A 9,106-nucleotide genomic window follows, 5' to 3' on the forward strand; every position below is an offset into this window, starting at 1 on the left:
AATGGTGTAAAATGGGATTATATTACTAAACTGAATGAGAAAGGGAAGGTAGAAAAGTATAAAGCAAGATTGGTAGCTAAAGGGTACTCTCAGCAGTATGGAATAGACTCTAATGAGGTTTTTGCACCAGTTGCAAGATGGGACACAATAAGAAGCATTTTGTCTGTTGCTACATGCAAGAGTTGGAATGTATATCAACTAGATGTGAATAGTGCTTTTCTGCATGGTGAATTAATTGAAAATGTGTATATAGAGCAGCCTGTAGGGTATCAAAAGGAAGGAGATGACAAGGTATACAAGTTGAAGAAAGTACTATATGGCTTAAAACAAGGTCCAATTGCTTGGTATAGAAAGATTGAAGCCTACTTCTATCAAGAAAACTTTGATAAATGTCCTCATGAGCATACTCTATTTGTAAAACATATTGAACGGAAAACACTTATTGTCAGCTTATATGTAGATAATTTGATCTACACTGGAAACTATGAACAGTTATTTGAAGAGTTTAAATGCTCTATGAAGAAGAATTTTGCTATGACAGACCTGAGAGAGATGAGGTATTTTCTTGGAGTAGAAGTAACTCAGAGTGAAAAAGGTATATTCATACATCGACAGAAATGTGCAAGAGAAATCCTGTCTAAGTTTGGTATGGAAGACTGTAATTTTGTATGCAATCCAATTGTACCAGGAAACAAGCTTATAAAGAATGAAGGAGGAAAATGTGTTGATGCAACTAACCTTAAGAAAATAATAGGGAGCTTAGTGTACCTTCTTGCAAGAAGACCTGATCTAGCTTACTCTGTGTTTAATAGCTAGATTCATGGAAAGACCAACTGAGATGCATCAAGCAGCTATGAAACGTATTCTTAGGTATCTTAAAGGTACTATCAATCTTAGAATACTATATGAAAAAGGGAAGATAAACTACAGACTTGAGGTATGGACTGATTCAGATTATGCTGGGGACTTAGATGATAGAAAGAGTACCTCAGGCTATGTGTTCAAGCTGCGAACTGGAGATTTGTCTTTGTCATCCAAGAAGCAGCCTATTGTTACCTTATCTACTACTGAAGCTGAGTTTGTAACAGCTTCATCATGTGCCTGTCAAGCTATATGGCTGAGAAGAATTCTTCAACATCTTGGTCTGGCACAGGAAGAGTGCACAAAGCTTTACTGTGACAACAGCTCATCTATCAAGCTCTCCAAGAATCCAATCATGCATGGAAGATGCAAGCACATTGATGTAAGATATCACTTCTTGAGAGCTCTCACAAAGGATAGAGTAGTTGAACTGGTACATTGCAAAACTGAAGATCAAACTGCAGACATTTTCACCAAGCTGTTGAAATTGGATAGTTTCTGCAAGCTAAGAGCAAGACTTGTAGTATGTGAATTTGACAGCTTAGATTGTTAATGTGTGTATGACTGATTGTAATTGCTCTTGTTTCTCATTTGTTTACCTTTAATCTGTAGTTTTTCTAGTAAAATTCAGATTATGGGAGTGTATTGTAAGGTGTAGGATATGCATATGAGTTTACTTGGTATGCAAGTCATTGTAATAAGGCTATATCCAAGTTCATTAAGCAATAATATATGAGTGTGATTTTACCAACTTAACAATATGGTGGGCTGTTAATTGGATATTTTATGATATCTTGATTGGTGGAGTTATTATAAATGATCTCAACATGTGGAAGCATAAGATCTCCTTGTCTCAAATTCATTCAGACTAAACTTTTAGGCAGATTCCCCAAAAGCCAATAATTACCTCTATTTTCCTTTTGTTTTACGATTCCTATCATTTACAACTTATAGCTTATAATAGACAGGGATCCCATGTTTGAAAATGGTTTGGTCATGGCTGAAGGCAACAAGTGGGTACATCATCGACGTATTATAGCCCCAACTTGTTCTCCACTTAATCTTAAATACTAGTATATGAATACACCAATGTAAATACTAGTATATGAACATTGCTCTTTAGGTACATAATCAAATTCATTCAAAAACAACCCATATTCCCTTCCTATTCCAAAAAATCAACATCCATCAAAGTCAAGCACCTAATAAATCAAAGACAAGTTGTAAGTTTTCAAAATCCCTAAGCATACACATTGTTGGTTTTATATATAATTTTTAATTGCTCATATGTTAGGGTTTTTTTAATGTGCAATTGATGAACGTTTAGGTATTTGTTGATTAATTACTTGCTTGTTTTGTTTGTGAATGTGATTTAAACTAAGTTTTAGTGCAATGTGGTAATTTAAGAATTGAAATAACGCATTGGACACTTTTATATATATTTAGTGTTCCAAGTGTTTGATCAACATGATGAAATTACTTACCTTGCTTGTGCTCCAAGTGCAGATGATGAAATTCCTCAAAGACTTTTTTATTGATTTTTTGTTATGTTGTTAGTTATGTAGATATGGCTAACAACAAAGATAGGTTCAGGTGAGATAAGCCAACCCAAACTAGCAGCATACTCAGAGCGAATGTTGCAGCGATCCCTCAATCTAAGTGGGGCCAACGTAGGCACGATGATGTGATAGGAACCTCATAGGAGGGTACCTCGAAGACAAGCATCTCACGGATGGCTGACCTTACACCAGTTGCACTTTAGCTGCAGTACAAGATTCAGGTCGACAACAACCAGCATCAGGCACCATCTCCACACCACAACACCCATCACCACACCACCATGACCCACCTCCACTTGTGGGATTTGGTGGTGGCCTTTCTGATGTGTATATACTATCGAATTTCTCGCATCACCATTTCACCAAGCTTTCGATGGGAGATGTAAGTATAATTATTTTGTTCAAATTCAAGTGTTTATAAAATTTAGACTTAATAAATCATTTGGTCCCTTAACTTATTTTTTGATTTCACTTTGGTCCCCTAATTATAAAGTGTCTCAATTTGGTCCTATAAATCTTCTGCCGTTTACTGTTTAGATCCTCTCTATTAGTTTTTAACATCAAATATCTAAGGGAAACTATGTTTAAAGATGGTCCACCAAAGACCTTATTAAATTTTTAAATTTTAACCTTTTGATTTTTTTCTTTAAAAGATGATTGTTGGATCACGTAGTGTTCTATTGTATTTTATTGTAAACCACCAACACCTAATATTTTTCTCACCTTTCTTCATCTTCTTCTCCATCTTCTTCTCCATCTTCATCAACATAATCATTCCTAACAAAAGTTACTAGCAGAACCATAATAATTCCTAAAAAAAATTAAACCCTTTTTTCCTTTCAATCATCTTTGTTTCATTCATCCTTCAATCATCAACAACAACAACCTAGAATCAGTGACAACAATAGCAACACATCAACAACAGCAGCAACAACATTACCAAATCAAATTCAACCATTTTTCCTTTCTTTCATTATCATCATCATGAATTAAAAAAAAAAAAAAACGATGAAGGAAAGAATAACAGATCGTGAGATTGAGAGAGAGATAGAGAGAGAGAGAGAGAGAGAGAGAATTTTGACCAAATCTTCTAAAATCTCAATCTATATATAACAAACCAAATCTGCAAATTATCTTGTCTTCAACCCAACATATACAATTTTGACCAAACTTAATTTTCCCCAAGTTGATTTTACAGGAAGGCAGGCAATCCACATAATACAAAAAGTTACAAGAATCTATATATAACATTATTCCCTCAAATGAATGCATCCCCATACTTGTTCTTTAGCTATCCATTAACACACTCCTCTGTTCGTTCCATTGCAATATTCATATACCCATATAGACAAGCTTGGATGCCACGATGGTCAACACCATGTTGATATAAAACACTAAAAGTTGAGAAATCAAAATCTAAAAAATCCAATGTACTTCTTTGTGCAACAATACAATGAATCTTCTTTGTGCAAAAAAATTAAAGCAAGAACAGATTCGACGGCGATATGGACGGTGGTGGTCGTAGGAAGCGGCAGGCTGATTCAGAAGAACAAAGGAAGGAGGAATTTTGAATCAGATCTCGAGAGAAAAGAAGAAGGAAGGAGAAGAATAGGTGATGAATGACAAAAATAGGTTGAAATTTTAGTTTTGTATTTTTGTGAATGTTGGATAAAATACAATAATAAAAAGTGAAGAATGGTGGAAATAGAAAGAAATGATAACCAAACAAGTTCCCAATCCAAGGAAGATGTTTAATTTGGTAGAGGATCGCCACAAGAAACGTGGTTTCTTGATGAGATCAATGCATGGTTCAATCCAGAACCAAAAAGAAGCAAAGCTTCACAACACACAAAGTGTATTTTTTTTTTATCAAAATTCTACTTGTGCTCTTCATTAATTTTCGCCCCCTTTATATAGGAAATAGGCTTGGATGCTGAAAAGCTTACAATCATAGCATAATTAGTGTTATAACTCCTAGGTGGCTAGTTATTACAAAAGAGGTTACAATTTAATTGGATCTTTAAAGTTGGTGGCTGATCAATGCATGAGAAGGTTACATATTCATTTGCACATTGATTTGTGAAGGCTTATTATGGCTAGACGTTACAATTCCACAAACACCACCTTTAATTCTTCAGCTAACATACTTTAACCACGTCTTCTACTTACAGCTCATTCTGCACCATTAAATATTCCGAATTTGCTCTTGAATCAAACAGATGAAATGTAGAGAATTTTGTAAGCTTTCCAACGAGTTAAAGATCACCTCAAACGGACATCCAGAGCTCCAGATATAGCGAAAACAAGACAGACATAGCATGACCTACGAAAATAAAACTTTGAACCCAAAATTAATTTGGTTCTTTTATTCCACAATGACTTTTATTATTCTTGTCAAGAGAGAGAACTTTAGGATCACATCAATAGGGAAGGAGAAGAAGAGAGGGAAAAAATCAGATATGGATGGTTCACTGTAATATACTATGAATCTGCAATCAAACGGTTATAATCATATTAAAAATATTAGACATCAAAAAACTAACGGAGAGGACCACATTGGTAAACAGAGGAAGATTTATGGGACCAAATTGAGACACTTTATAATTAAAGGACCAAAATAAAAACCAAAATTACGTTAAGGGGCCAAATGATGTCTAGGGTCTAAAATTTAAGTGTTTATTTTTATTTTTATTTATTTAACTGTATTTTTATCTATGTATGGTGTTAGTTAAGGAGATTAGCAGCTCCCGCCTTCCAAATGGGGAGATGACCATCATGTTAGATGATGTGTCAAGTATTCTACACATACCGATCCAAGGAAGGTTGGTAAATCATATGGACAAAATCTCCCTAGGGCAAGGTGTTGCTCTTATGTCTGAGGTTGTTTGGTGTTAACGAAGTTGATAATGTTGTTGAGTGCGAGAATATGACAGGTGCTCACATTGTTTTTGCCTGGTTTAAGATAATATTTGAGAATTATCACATCCAAAAAGTCCAATTGGAAAATGTAGTTTTGAGGGAGGATGGCAGAGATAACCACGAGAAGTGTTGCATCTAACAGATCGATTTTCGTTAGATTTAATTTTATTATTTTATTGTGTGTTTATTTGTGTTTGTGTGTGATTAATCATCATTAACTGCATTTTCATGGTTTTCGTGCTAGAGGGGTAAAATTAGTAATTTTGGTGAGAATTATTTTTAGTGTTTAGTGAGAACCATTATTTTTACTAAGTTACTAGTGTAGTAATTAGTATTTTACCGTTAAGTGACCGTTGTTAGTATTTCACAGTTAAGAGTGTAGAAACATTTTAGAATTGAGTTGGAGTGAGTTAAGTCCACTAAGGATTAGGGTTAAGCTCATTAGGAGAATAGCCTATATAAACCTTGTCTTAAGAGAAAATATCACTCATTTTTCATTACATAAGATATTTTGAGAGAGGAAGAGAGAGAAAGAGCAAGAGAAGAGGAAAAAGGGTTAGAGAAGAAAAAGCTTGAAGATTCAAGAAGTGGTAGAGATCCTAGAAGCTTGGGCTAGGAATTGTGTTAATTAAGGTAAGGGGGTTAGAATTCAATCATAATCATTTAGTGTAATTTTTCAATTATTGTATGATTAAGTGCTTAATTGAGTAAGTGATTAATTGTTCATAGTTGTTAGAATTCATGCTCTAATAATGATGATATGTTTGAATGCATGATATTGGTGATAATTGAATTGTTGTTGGTGAAATTGCATGTTCAAAGTATGTGAAGGTGTTATATGTTGAATTATGCTCTAAATGTTCAATTATGCTATTTTGTTGATGAATTGTGATGAGATTCATGTTCAATGGATGTTGTTGTTGCTAAGTGACATTGTTGTTAATGATTCATGGCTTGGGAGTCATTAATCATGATTTGATGATGAGAATTGACGTGTTGTTGTTGGTTTTGTAAAATGGGTTGAATTGGTGAATTATGTTCAAATGTCATTTGTTTTCATGTTTGTTGAGCCTTGTTAGTTGTATTGACCTATAAACAAACTCTGGAAGCACATTTGGGCATTGGGAGATCAAAATTGGGGATTTTAGGTGAAAATGGGTAGAAACCCGTAATATTTTTCTGCAGGACTATGACTGTTCGCTTAAGCGAACGCTATGCGAACGCGTAAGCGAACCATCATAGCAAGTTCTGGAAACGGGTCGCTTAAGCAAACCTGTAAGCGATCAGTAAGCGTACATTACTGATAGCTACTGGAACTTGTTCGCTTAAGCGAACCAGGTATTCGCTTTAGCGAACATGTAAGCGAACAATAAGCGATCAATAAGCGTACATTACAGGTAGCTACTAAAACTTGTTCGCTTAAGCGAACCAGGTGGTCGCTTAAGCGAACCTGCCCAGTTTCAGCCACTTTTGATTTTTGTTCCGGGCTTTAGGGGGCCAATCCGAACTTTGTAAAATGATTCTTTCAACTTGTTTAACCACTGTTTGTACCCCTAAACCTACTGGAACATGTTTAGCTTACTTAAAACTTGAGATGTTCCGTTTTGGGTTGAAACTTGCATATTTTGGGAAATTCGGATTTTTGTCGAAACGAACTTTTGTGAGCTAAATGAGATTACAGGTTTAACCTACAGCTCACATAGACTTAGGTGGGACTTGTAAAGTCGGTCAAATATCTTAATCATGTTAAACTTAAATTTCGAGTAGGAATGTGGAAAATGTGAACTTGGGTTTTCTCATATGAACTTGAGCTATTCTTTGAACTCATGTTTAATAGTTTGTAAGTGGCTTAAGCTCATGACTATATGATTGATTAAGATTGTTTTGAGAGTTTTTAAACTTTATATTGTTACCTTGTTTTGGAAATTATCAATGTTGGCTGTTAGCCACTTGATATGGACTTTATCGGAATAGTTCTTTAAGCCAATTGTATATGATCTTTCGTGACTAACCTTACATGATTAAATGGTGATGTACGAGTGGATTGTTATATGTTGATATGATATTTATCATGAGATGTTGTATGACTTCGAATATGAGAAATAATTAGATTGGTGAAGCTACATGATGTATTTAATGTTGAATACATGTTGATGAATTATAATCCTTGTCATGACTCTTAAGTGAATAATGACATGTTGATTGTGTGGATGTAAATGCTTGATAATGCAATTGTTGTTGAAGTTGAGCAATGTAATTGGAGGTTTACTTTTACATTGTGTAGTTGTACGTTGAGTAGTTGCATTATTTGGTCTTTGCTTATAAAGGAGGTGTACTTTTACATAGTTGTCCATAAGAGGAGGTGTACTCTTACAACTGATGTGCGGTTGGCATCATGGGGTAACGGCCTAGACATTGTTGTGCTTGGTATCACATGCATGTAGGTGTCGGTGTTAGGCGCATTGCATAATTAACATGAGTTGATTTGTTGCTTGTGAATGATAATTGTTGAAGTTTGTGAATGATAATTGATGAAGTTTGTGAATGATGCTTGTTGATGATAAATGTACTTGGTGAATACTTGGTCGCATTATTTTAGAATGTCATGTAAATGTACATATTGAATTGACTGTTTATGCTAAGTACTTGGAATTGAATTATTCATGATTAACTGTTTATGTGAATTATGATTGATGTAATACTTACCCCTAGTGGTTTTAACCGCCTACCTGTCTGTATGAATGGGTAGACGTTGTGCAGGATTAGTTGCTCCGGTGAGTTGATTGATGCTTGGTCGGATATCGGGAGCTATCTCCGGTATCGGTTTCGTAGAGTCTAGGATAGGCTCTGATCTAGGCGTCTGTTTATGTTTGTCTAGATTATCTGTTTTGGATTCATTCATGTTGGAGATTTACCCATTTGTCGGGACTTGAAGAACTTTTATGTTTATGTATTTTTGATATCATGACATGTATGCTTTGAAGTATATGGTTTATATCCGTTGCGACTGTAGAGATTTTTATGCATGCATGTTGAATTTGAATTTTGTATGATGACGTAGCGTCTATTTCTTGAATATATGCTTTATTCGCAAGTTATATCGCTTTAATAGAAATAGGACGTTACAAGTTGGTATCAGAGTCGTGGTCAGTCTTGTCTGGACTAATATTCGTTGAATTTCCTGTTTGTACTCGGATGGTATTGAATTACCTTCGGTACTTGTTGTGTTGGATTGGACTTGATTGTTGATTGTTGATTAGTGATTGGACTTGATTGTTGATTGTTGATTCGGTGTTGTCGGTTTCGTTTGGATGTCTTAAAACCGGATCTAATTAAGCTTTGTTTCAATAGATTCGGTGTTGTTGTTCTGAGATTCAAAAACGTGTTTCCCTTTTGGTTCGCATTGAGGATGGTTTTGAGAAGGGGCTGGGATATATGATCGTTCACGGCCCGCTTTGTTCCGGTGTTATGTTGGTCTGATTCTGTGATTATCTGATTGTGTTTAGTTATCTAGGACAAACTTTCACTTTGGATTGTTGGCTCGAAAGAATGTGGCCTTTATCCTGGATGTTTGATTCACGTGGCCGTTGAGACTTACTTTTGTCGACATACGTTGCAGTAGGTGGTGGACTGATGGATCTGCAACCGTGTTGGCGGTCGAATTCTATGTTCAGTTTCAATGCTAGGGATCGGTTTTAATGAAGATATTTTTGGCTTGGTTTGGACTCGAAAGGGTCAGTAAAGTTGTTGCTTTTGTTGTAGGGGCT

This window comes from Medicago truncatula, chromosome 6 (genome assembly GCF_003473485.1).
Source record: "Medicago truncatula cultivar Jemalong A17 chromosome 6, MtrunA17r5.0-ANR, whole genome shotgun sequence".
Classification (NCBI taxonomy): domain Eukaryota; kingdom Viridiplantae; phylum Streptophyta; class Magnoliopsida; order Fabales; family Fabaceae; genus Medicago; species Medicago truncatula.